The sequence below is a fragment of the Suricata suricatta genome, chromosome 7 (genome assembly GCF_006229205.1).
Source record: "Suricata suricatta isolate VVHF042 chromosome 7, meerkat_22Aug2017_6uvM2_HiC, whole genome shotgun sequence".
Taxonomy (NCBI): domain Eukaryota; kingdom Metazoa; phylum Chordata; class Mammalia; order Carnivora; family Herpestidae; genus Suricata; species Suricata suricatta.
The window spans coordinates 14,965,224-14,977,445 of record NC_043706.1 but is presented as its reverse complement, the minus strand read 5'-3'; the positions used below and the strand labels follow the sequence as shown (position 1 = coordinate 14,977,445).

Genomic DNA, 12,222 nt, shown 5'->3' with positions numbered 1-12,222 from the left:
ACCTGTTCACAGGGCCGAAAAGACACTCAGTGATCTCAGACCCTCCCTTCTATTCCCATGAAAACCTGGGTCCATACACGTCTTAAGTATGTATGTTAATGGCCAGAACCGGTGATCGCTGAGAGGTGATAAAATTGGCGAGGAAGATAAAAATGGAAGCAACAATATATAGATGCCCCTAAAACTGCTTTAAAAAGAGACATTTAATAAATTATGGTTTCAGGAAAACTTTTTTTTTTTTTTTTTTTTTTTTTCAGTAAAAATGTGTTCAAATAATTTAGTTGCCTGGGAAATGGTAGAGTAAACTAAATGAGTTTTTAAGATTCAGACAGTTAAAAAAATAAAGAAAAAAACCCCTGATTAACCCAAGTCCTAAATCAACTTTTAGTTGTAGTTCTGGTTCTCTGGAAGACAAGTGACTGAAACTTTCAGGGACAAAATAGTTTCAAGGTACATTTAATAATAACAATCAGGGGGCCTGGGGGGCTCAGTCAGTAAAGGGTCACACTCTTGGTTTTGGCTCAGGTCATGATCTCACAGTCCTGGAGTCTGAGCCCCACGTGGAGCTCTATACCCTGGGATTCACTCTCTCTAGCTCACACTTGCGCGCTCTCTCGCTCTCTCCCCCCCTCACCCTCCCCTGCTCTGGCTCCTGCTCCTGCTCCAGCTCTCTCTCAAAATAAATTTAAAAAACAATGATGAGAAAGGGGTACCTGGGTGGTTCAGTCAGTTGGGCTCAGGTCATGATCTCATGGTTTGTGAGTTCGAGCCCTACATTCCCCTCACATTCGGGCTCTGCTGACAGCACAGAGCTGAGCCTGCTTGGGATTCTGTCTCCCTCTCCCTCTGCTCCTCCTCCCCTTGCTCTCTGTCTCTCAAAAATAAATAAATACAAATTTAAAAAATGATGATGATAATAATAAATGACAACAGTCAACATACATTTAATGTTATGTGAAAGGCACTTCTCAAAACGTACTACATGTGTTCACTCGTTTAGGGTTCAAAACAACTTATGAAGTAGGTACTATTTATTATCACTTCACAGTTGAGGAAATTAAGGGAAGATGAAGAAACTCGCCCAAGATCATACTGCTGTATAAGGATTCCAAACCAGGATTTGTGCTGGGATTTAAATTCAAAAAAACAAAAAAAAGAGAGAGAGAGAGAGAGAGAGAGAGAGAGAAAGAAAATTAGTATCTGAGGGTAAACAATCTCTCAAAGAATTCGGCACTTCTATATAGATTTTCTCATTCAACATCTGTGAAATAGGTATTATTTAACCTCACTTTAAAAAATGGAGAAACTCTGGGGCACCTGGGCGGCTCAGCCAGTCAGGCGCCCAATGCCTGATTTCGGCTCAGGTCATCACGGTCTGTGAGATCCAGCCCCACACTTGGGCTCATGCTGACAGCACGAAGCCTGCTTGGGATTCTCTCCTCTCTCAGCCCCCTCCCCCAAAGAAATAAGTAAACTTAAATAAGTCAGTTAAAATGAAGAAACTCTTACAGATGTTATGTAACTTGCCCCTAATTAGTAGAATTGTGGTTAAATACATATATGAATTAAAATGCCCTACATCTTCCCCTTATACAAAAATAACTGTACACGACACAATCATCAATCTTCAAGGTTCTATCATATTATGTTCTATTTAGACACTGGAGGAAAATTCCGTGAATTTTAAAAGGATCTGTTAAAAGGATCTGTCTCATTTTCAAATTAAACTTAAATGTAAAGACCTAGGAAAAATCTGAGATGTCAGATGAAAGGGTTCACACCATCTCCGAGGTAAGACCTGTAGCATCAACAGCAAAGGGCCTCTTTCTAACCCCGCTTGTCACCAGCAAGCTTATGACCTTAAATTCTGCGGTGACCACAAAACACTACCTCACACTACCAAAGGATAAACTTTAAAACCCACAAGTCTTCAGGGTGAAGTGTTTTCTGTAGGATTCAGAGAAAAAGTGCATTTCCTGCTTCAAAACGCTCAGGTTAGCTCTTTCATTTCACAACCTGTTGATTCCTTTTAACTGCAAGGAAAAAGTTCTGAACAAAGCCCACCTCTCACCCAGCCCCTCCACTCTCCAACGTGCAGTCATCTGCCTTTCTGGAAATATAAATGTCTTCCTAGTGCCGCTCTCCCCCGTCCTGTAACATTCCTCCGTAACAGCCTCCCGTCCACCCAGGAGAATGATACACTGCCCGAACACTCTGGCTGTCTGGTCGGCCCCCAGCACTTTCCACCCCCGTCCGGCCGGCCACATTGGCCTGACCCGTCTTCACCCAAACCACTTCCCCTCCCTGGAAAGCTCTCCCCTTCCTCCTCACCTGGTTCCGTGCAGCTCATCCCTTAGCTCTCAGCTCGAGTTTTCCTTCCTCAGTGACTCTTCCTCTAGCCTCTGACTTGGCCTGACCTCCTTCTACGATGCCTTGAAGCAGCATGTGGTTGTCCCGTCCATTAACACGCTTGACACTTACTCTTACGGCTCTCACATTTCAATTCCTGGGCCTCTACTTCCACTGACCTCCTACGCCGACTCCAATCACACCTTCCCAAAGCCAGACACTGAATTCGGACCTCACCTGAAAACTATTCGGCCTCAGAAAACAGTAAATGCTAATGAAGTGTGTTCGGCTCCAAAACACATTTCTTGAATACAAATTAGCTCACATGTCCTTGATAAAGATGGGAATGATGTCAGCGTAATAAAGAAGTAATTTAGTTCATAACACAGCTTTCCCCAGTTCGTTAATGAATTAAAGAGAAAAACCTAGCAATATATAAAAAAAACTCTTAAGTCAAAACACCCGGGGCGCCGACACGTGTGCCTTCCTACGGTGTCCAGAGTTTGGTGGCCTTGGGGACAGCTACACCTGCCACTGCATTATGCCGCCTGGGGAAACACTCATCAAGAAGTCCAAAGATATTCCCTCTCTGTTTACATCAGGATTGGCTTATGCGTCTCTTGCATATCTACTTTATACTCTGTAGCTATCCAATACTACTTTATTTTGCTGCCCCAACTGCCCAGCCACTGGGAGCTTTCTCACTCGCCCCCTCCCTCCCCCACACACACCTCCAGTGTGCTGTTTCCCACTGGCTGCTGCTTTCCGGCCCTAGAAGGTGCTGGAGGCTCATCTTCTGTACTTCCTGCCCTAGTCCCAGAGTCAGCCATTCCTCCAAGGAGCCCTGGGGCTCCTTTTGCTGGCAAATGGCATCAGAACCAAGATCTAGCTACCGGGTATGCTCCTTGTTCCTGGGGTGTCACTGCTTTTAGGCTTGCTCATTGACAAGAGCAAGGAAATATACAGATGTATACTAAGCACCCCTATATATACACGTATACAATATATGTACACACACACATCCTGTATATATCTACAATGCTATATGTAATCATCTGTCTTTGTATTAAACCAGACATGAGTTCCTGCTAAGTCTCCAAGTTTATTACCACACCGATCATTCTAACCTTCTCCGTCTGCTCCTCTGTAAAATTCCACCCCAACAGTAAAAAACTTCGCTCCCACCATCCACTTAACTGTGCAATTCCAGTGTAAGCCATAGCACAGCCTCTGAATCGTTAATCCATATCCCCATGGGAAACAACGTTACCAGTAAAAGTTTAGTGGGTTCTTTAACTTTCGGTAGTACAGACTCCTGATTTCCAAAGTTACCTGGGTCCACGCCTTTCCCCCTCTGCTCCACGGCTGCTCCAAGGATTTGTTAACACAGACTAGTGACATCCTGCATTTTATTGTGGGATGTCCCCCTCTCTCCCAATACATCGTTTGAAATGTGCAGATATTAAAGTGCACTCTTTACGGCTGTAAAGTTTTGTGGGTTTGATAAATACATAGTCTGATGTATCCACCATGACAGTCACATACTTCACTGCCCTACAAACCCCTGTGCTTTGCCTATCCCCCCCTCCCCTCCCCTCAAGCCCCTGACAAGCACTCATCTTTTTACTGTCTCTTTAGTTCTGCCTTTTCCAGAATGTCGCGTAACCGAAATCATACAGAATGTAATCTTTTCAGACTGGCTTTCTTCACTTAGCAATACGCATCTCAGGTCCATATGTGCCTCTGTACAGAAGGCTAGCTCATTTATTTTTATCACCGAATAATAGCCTACTGAATGGACGTACCACAGTCCACCCGCTGACCTACTCAAAGACATCTCGGCTGCTATCTGTTTGGGGCAGTTAGGGGAGAAGTTGCTGCGAACGTTCACATGCAGGTTTGGGTGTGGGCAACGTTGAGGTCAGCTGGGTCAGAGCCCGCCTGCTGGTAACCCCAGGCTGAGCTCTGTGAGAAAGGGCCCCGCGGCGGTGCAGAGGGGCCACACCGCTTTGCGCCTGCCCCCCCCACCCCCAGCAGGACGGGAGCCCCTGCCGCTCCGCAGCCTCACCAGCAGCCTCACCAGCAGCCGGCACTGCCAGGTCCCCCTTGGACCGCAGCCACCACCGAACAGCTCAAGTTCCTATGCTTTTCCTTCGTTTGAAAGGCGGGGACCTGAAAAGGGCTAAATCCTGAATCAGATTTTTATTTCTGATTGGACAGTGGTCAAGCACTTACATCTCTGAGAAGGAAGCCCAAACCCCAGGGCCAAGGCTGTGAAGGATCCCAGCAGCCTGTGACACCGGGCACAAATGCCAGCAGAAATGTAACCAGGCTTCTGTTTGATTAGGACTGTCATTTTTGCGCTGCTCTGGTCACAAAGTTCCATAGGTTTCAAGTAGTCTGCGCCAGCCCTATTTTTCCCATAAGCCCTGTTACCTTCAGTGCCCAGTCTTGTGGAAAACCTCAGGTTTTTCCAGAACACATTTTTGGCACTGGAGCTGCAATGTCTCTGTCTTCCTCTAGGGCACAACTCCCTCTGCTCTCGGGTTCCTAAACATTCCTGTCCACACTCCTCTTCCACATCAAGGGATCAAGGGAAACTCTGTTCTCTGAGCCGCTCCCTCCCCCTCCCCAGGCCCCACTCCCTCCTTTCGAGACTTCCAGGCTGAGCTACACGGTAAGCACTTAAAAGCGCTCAAATATTCTAGGGGCACCTGGGTGGCTCAGTTGGTTAAGCACCTGACTTCCTGTATGGTCATGATCTCTGGTTCATGAGTTTGAGCCCGATGTTGGGCTCTGGGCTGACAGCTTAGAGCCTGGAGCCTGCTTCAGATTCTGTATCTCTCTCCTTCTCAAAAATAAACATTAAAGATTTTTTTAAAAAGCTCTCAAATATCCTCGGTTTCTCTCCCACACCTATCTTCCGCCACACGCACCCAGCAAAACCACAGCCTTAGACCAATATTACAATCCACCTCACTCCTCCTGCCTGGGACAGGCAGCCTCTACCAGGTCAAGTCCAGCAGCCTTGCCGACAGCCACCACTATGGAGGAATGGCGCCAGCTGTCCTCCCCACTGCTGTCCACGGGGAGCTGAGAAGTCTTCCAAGGGCGGGCGTGTGCCCCCTTCCCCTCGACAGCCCGGCCACACTCTCATCGCTCACTTTAACGGAGCCCGCAAGCTGCCTCGCCTCCTCCGTCATGTGCCGGGACTCCGATACCGTGCACGGTCACGCTCTACTCCCCGCCCTCCTATTACAAACTGGTCAGAGTCCACCGCACTGTCCCCCTCCCCCGAAGAGGGGAGCCGGCTGTCCTCCCTTCTTCAGACTGCCCTGTGCTCCGGAACCGCCCTCCTCCCTGCACGCCAGCCCCCAAGCTCTTCTCCCATCCCCTCTCCACTCCGCTTCCCCTCAGTGAGTAGGGGCGGTGTCCCCAGAAGAATCCTGCTGGCCTCGGTGCATGTCATGGTCAGTAATGCACTGGGGTTGGTAGTAAGTATAATGAACGTTTTCTCTTAACATTAAGGTAGTAAAAGCAAGTACTGTTGATATTAGTTTTCTTGGTCAAAAGGCACATGAAATGTGGACACAGCATTTCCTGGGCCTCCGTACATTCGACTAACATCACACTCTGATCCAACTTCATGTCACTTCAGTTTTACCCACACAGCCAAGCTAACACAACAATTACTTGGAAATGATACCACAGCCTCTAATACAGTACCTTCCAATGGAGTTTTCAGGGACAGTTTTGATTTCGTGGGTTTTTATCTTCTATGCTGACGTTGGACACTAATCACCAGGCGCAACGTAAGTCCACTATTAACCATAAAAAACAAAATCCTGCCTTACCCTCCATCCCCCTCCAGGTTTCTTCACCTATTTTCTCAAGAGTAATCTATATTCACTATCCCCTCTGCTCGGTCCTCCTATCTACTCTGATCTTCGCCCCCATCACTAAATTCAAGCTGCCCTCCTCAGGTCACAACGATCTGATTTCCAAATCCAGCGGAACACTCTGTCTCACTGGGCCTATGTGCTGCATTGGACACAGGAGGTCACTTCCTCATTTCTCACAGTCCTCCACTCAGCATCTGGGACACCTCGCTCTGCCCCAGGCAGGTACCTCGTAACTACTCCTTGTTGGACTGCACCCAGTCTCCCAATGTTGGCGTCGCTGAGGGCTCCACTGTTCTCACTCTATCCACTCCCTCTCGTTCTCTCCCTGGGTTTCAACCACCACCTAGCGGGGACTCCCAGATCAGTCATGACCTCGACCTCTCTCCCAAGCTCAGGTCAGTTACAGTGTGTGCCCCCCTCCCTAGGAGAAAGGGCCTCACACACTAGCCCTACTGCAAGTGGGGTCCCGACGCTCCTTGAGCCAGGAGGGTGTTCTGTATTTCATCAGTACCCTTCCACCCCTACAGCTGATTCGACACAGGCTAGCACCTGGCGTGAAGGCCACCAATTCACACCACCGCACATAAGGAAAAGCTGTGCCCAACTAAGAACGATGGCAATTAGCTAAGCCAATCTGCTACGTTCCTCGGGAATCTGAAATAGGAAGAAAAGGATAAGCCAGTCAGCAGGGAAAAGAGAAGAAAACAAGAAACTAGCACTGGAACAAAGTGAAAAGTCACGAACTCCAGCCAGCAGCTGCAGTGACTTGGAGCCACCTTAACTCCGGAAGATCTGCTCCTGCCCTTCCTGCAAGGTGTCTCTGGGTCCTGCTGCTTGCCAGGAAGTCAGATCACTTAACTCCAAATACGCTGTGACACTTCCTTGCTGTCAATATTCGATTCCTGGTTCTTTGCAAGAACCTAACCGAGCTAGAAACCCAAGTGTCCCCCTTGATTTCTGTCTCCATCATTCCGTCACTTCTTATCAGTGTTACTCTAAAACAAACCACAGTATGTCTGTTCTTCCTCCACCCCACAACTGGCCAAGTTCTAGGCCTTCTTTCTTCCAGTCCACCAACCTATCATCTAAATGAATTTGCTCTTTTCAGTCCTGTACTCCTTAAATCCCTCTTCCTATTGGTTGTATGACAAACATGAAAATATGAGCCAGTCACTTCCTATTTAAAGTCCTTGGAGGGGCGCCTGGGTGGCTCAGCCGGGTAGGGGTCTGACTTCAGCTCAGGTCCGATCTCGAGGTTCGTGGGTTCGAGTCCCACATTGGGCTCTGTGAGGACAGCTCAGAGCCTGGAGCCTGCTTACGATTCTGTGTCTTCCTCTCTCTCTGCCCGTCCTCCACTCACACTTCCTCTCTCTCTAAGATATTAAAAGAAAAACATTTTAAAAAGCCTTTGATGAGTCCTCATGTCCTAGAGAATAAGATCTAAGCTTGGTAAAACATCCCAAAGGCCTCTCATGATCTTTCCCCGCTCTACTTGTCACACACTCAAATTCCAACAAACCCAAACTGCTGGCCTATCCGAACAAGCGCCCCAACTCCTGCTTCAGTGCTTAGTTACGCATTTTCACTCGCCTAGCATCCCTTCTCGTTTCCTCCTCATCTTTCAAGACTGACCACTGGCCTCGTTCCTCCCAAACGCTGTCCCTGACTCACCAGCTTCATCACTGCCGGGATCAGGCAGGGGTCGATGCCCCTCCAGTCTTTCCCCGTACTCTTTCTAACGCTTCCCTTCCTACACCGACGTGTTTTTACCGTGCTTTCAAAGACATTCTCTCATCGCCTTGCAGTGCCTAGAGCCTGGTACGAAGTACACGTTCACTAAAAGCGTGATGAATACATGAATGAACGGACAGCAGGGCATAGACCAAACTGTGTAGCAGAACATACACCCTGGAGCAACTGCTCAATGAACTGCCATTACGACGAGTTTTCTTTCTTTTTTATGTCTTTTATCCTATTTTGAGAGACAGAGAGTGAGTGGGGGAAGGTCAGAGAGAGAGGGAGACACAGAATCTGAAGCAGGCTCCAGGCTCCAAGCTGTCAGCACAGAGCCCAATGCGGGGCTCGAACCCACAAACCGTGAGATCATGACCTGAGCCGAAGTCGGACGCTCAACAGGCTGAGCCACCCAGGCGCCCCTCAGCTACCATTTTAAAAGCTCAGTTTCCCACAATACTGGCAAAGAGATCCCTGGGAAAAGCTCAGCTTGGTTTTTAAATTCCTTGATATTAGGGAACACTTTTATATCAGCCCCACAAGCCCTAAAAGACACTCATCTTGATAGGCAAGCAAATATTGTTAAGATATTTCTTCAATCTGAAGAAGTGCAAAAAAATTCGATAAGTAATTAAATTTAAGAAGCGTCAAAGGCCTAATGACCGGGATGCTGAGAGGGATGGGAGTGGGGCACAGCACATGGAGCAGTTTCATTAGATACTGTTAATAACGCTTCAGTTAAAAAGAGCAATTCGCTAGTTCACAGCCACCTAGCATTTCCAACTTTCACTTGCCCTGCTTTTCTTCTAAGCTGCCCTAACTCAGTATAATCACGGCCTCTGGACTTTTCCATGGCATGAGTGTGTTCCAAGCAATGTTCCTTTTCCCCCAGAGGAAGTACTTTTAATGTCAACTGGTCCTCAAAAAGTTCTAAATGTGATCCCTGGGTTATATCCATTAGAGACAACTAAAACCCAACCAAATTGAAAGAGGCAATAGTGGAGTTGCAAAGAGCACTACATCTAGAGTCGGTGAGAATTAGTTTCCAGCCCTGGCTTACTTGGGCGGGGACGACCAGGTGCTCCCGCTTTCTCGTATCAAAAACTGAGAACTCCACTACCTTGTCCAAATCCACTAAGACACTTGTGTGTATTAAAAAGCTTTGTAAAGTATCCAAGTGGGGTAACTTCACAAATAAAAAAAAAAAAAAAATGCAATCTGTAACTGAAGCATTTAGGACTAATTGAATCCAATTGTCATATGCATTAAAATGCTTTAAGTTGGAATAAAGTTCTCACAGAGTCTAAACTTGTCACATTCGAACTTATTCAAGGCTGACGAGATTTTTAAAAATAAAAGGGGGCTATGCCTGAGTGTTTCAGCAGTTGGTGTGTGAGTGCTAAGCAAAAGGTCTTTTTTAAAATTTTAACATACAGTACACACACCCTTCTCTTCCAATGCGATCCAATCAACTGTGTCTGCATGTCTGGCATTGTTTAACATTAATCCCTTCAAATCATTTAAGGAACCATATGGCTTCCAAAAACAGTAATTCCGACTCTGAAGAATAACATCTTAAAAACCGCGCATGGTTCAGAGCAAAAGAAACTAACGTATTTCTATTTTAAAGGTAAGAAAAATCCTTATCATTCTGGAAAATGGCTGGCATCAATCTTCTCAAATTCCGTTCTAGGCAAAAATCTTTTGTGAGCAGTCATTTAATGTTGAGAGTCTAAAAACGCTTAGGTAAAAATCAAAGCGGCCAGTGATATGTTAAATAAAACTCACTCTTCGAGTTTTGTGACTTCACAATTTTGTCCTCCACTACCTATGACACTTCCCCTTTGCTCCCTGGGACAGAGGTGCCCGGTACTTTGGTGTGGTACACTCAGAAAGCACACAGAAAACCAAGAGGAAAAAAAAAACCCTCACACACATTAAAATAACAAGACAAGAGGAAGAGGCTGTAGGAGGGGGGAAAAGAGACTGTTTGTGACAAGGGGGAAGGGAGAGACAAAGGGGAGATAGAAGAGAGAGAGAGAAGAAAAAAGATGACAACAAAATCTGTTCTTCCAGAAACAATGCTTTATGTTTACACAGAGAAGTTTCCAGAAAGTGAATCTTAGTATTACACAACAAAAAGTAATAAAGAAGCCAACAGGAAAAATAAGGGGAGACAGCAGTGTCATAAATATCCCAAACTCCACCCGATTTCATATAAGCACACACTTTTCTCTGACAGCAATCCTCAATTTTATGTAAAAGGAGTTAGTAACGCTAATCGACGCACGTTACAGTGCTAAATAAACTCTCATCAGAAATCCTAGATCTCATGGAAATTCGGAGCTGGAAATTTCCTTACCATCCAGCCCGACTCACTCATCTCTCTCTCTGAGGAAGAAACTGCAGCCGTGTCTTGTAACATGCCTAAGATCACAAATGACCGCAGGACTCAGGAAAGGTAGGATTCTTTGTTCAATAATTTTCCACACCTTTTGCCTCTGATTTTATAAGCTAATTATTAACCATCAACCGTAAATTTAAGATAAAGTTTTGTCAAGTGTAACAAAAAGCTTTCCGGTAGCCAGAGCAGAAGTAAACACTTCACAGCACTGCTCATGCAAATTAAAACACAAAATTAAATAACAGCCTTCACGGAGTTACCAACAAAGCGTCCTAACTTAAAAAAGAAAGCAGAGGTCCTTTTCGGCCATTTAGAATAAGGAACATAATATTTAAAATGGAAAGTATTCCTCTGTATCTATGGATGAAAAGAAGGACTATTATTCAACAAGGCCTATTTTTGTGCGTGGATTCTTCGCAGCCAAATCATCAGGGAGATTTGTCACCGTTCGCCTTTCTGATTAAATAGTAACTTATTTATCAAGGCTCGTCTCCAATTTCAGTCCTGTACACTTGAAGAATTTGTCCACAAAAATTGTTTATACCCTAGGTCTCCCAGTCACTAGGATCTGATTAAGACCCTTCCTTGGAGCCAATCAAAATGCGGCTGCTTTGAATATGAAAGCTCCGGCTTCAGGTTTGGGGCCTAAAAACTGGATTTGTTTCCAGACAGATACGCTAGATTGATTTTGTTTTCTCCCAACAAGTAAACTTGACGCATGCTCGTCGTGTAGGCTGCTACATTTCCAGAAGTGCCAGAGCAATGTACAATTTCATATAAAACTGATCTGCTTTAAAGCTTTGTTTTAACAGATAGGTGAGGGAGGAGGGGACAAGCACAAGCCTAAGGCGGCTGTTGTTTTCCTCTTTTTAACCGCAGATGTAAAACGTAAAGCAATTTTAAGATGCTACATAGCATTTTAAATATCCGTGTTCGATTAGACTTCCTATTAACACGAGCACATAAATATGGGGCATTTCCAATCACCAGCGGTAGGTTTCGGCTCCCCCAAGCGAACACCTACTTCTGAGCTTCACCTCTTTCCCTCCCAGTTGCTTTGAGTAAAACACTGATGGCAAACTTGGGGCCCTTGCCCTTTTGTCTCCGTAGACCATCTCTGGCCTGATTTTGGCCAAAATCCCCCAATGATTACCCCTCCCCCTATGTATTCCCTGCTCTCCCTTAATTAGAAATCATACCTCAGGATCGTGCCGCTCCCCCCCCCTCCACGTAAGAAGAGAACGCCTGACCCCACCACCACCACCACTTGGAGAACAATGTAACCCAACTCCGGGTCCCTAGATTCCTCCATCCAAGCCCTAAGATTTATCTTGAAGGGAAATCGGAAAGCGAGTTATGTCCTGTCATCCTGGATTCCCTCAAGGTGTCCCACTCCTGGCCTAGGATCACCGGCTCCATTACACCTAGGGGCATCCGACTCACCTGCCTTGCCCAAGAATCTCGCCCGTTCCCCGCGACCCCCGGTCCCACCCTCGCAGCCGCGGAACGGGCGGCGAGGCACCTCGGCGGGCCCCGGGCGGGAGGGGGTCCGGGGCGGGTCGAGAGTCGGCTGCGGCGGCGGCAGGACACGTCGGGTCAGCGGCCCCGCTCCCACCGCACGACGACACACGCCCAGTACCTTTGTAGTGCACCCGCAGGTTGTTTTGAGAGAGGCCGATGTAGCTGAACTTGTCCTTCGGGCTCCACGATCGCGGCAGCGGCGTCTCCTGCTCGTCCACCGCCGGGTAGAGGCGCTTCAGCCGCCGCTGCAGCTCCTTCTCCTGCTCGTTCAGGGCCGAGTCCCCGTGCGGGAAGGGGGCCGCGGCGCTGCTG

At 47.0% G+C, this 12,222-nt stretch overlaps 1 protein-coding gene across 1 annotated transcript in view; it reads right to left on the bottom strand.

Annotated features, from left to right (window-relative positions):
* Positions 1 to 12,216, bottom strand: part of RANBP9 (RAN binding protein 9) — an 88,676-nt gene extending 76,460 nt beyond the window's left edge. Inside the window, exon 1 of the mRNA XM_029945563.1 lies at positions 12,029 to 12,216. The gene's annotated coding sequence lies outside the window, so the exon portion shown is untranslated. The remainder of the gene's footprint in view (positions 1 to 12,028) is intronic.
* Positions 12,217 to 12,222: the final 6 nt, after the last annotated feature.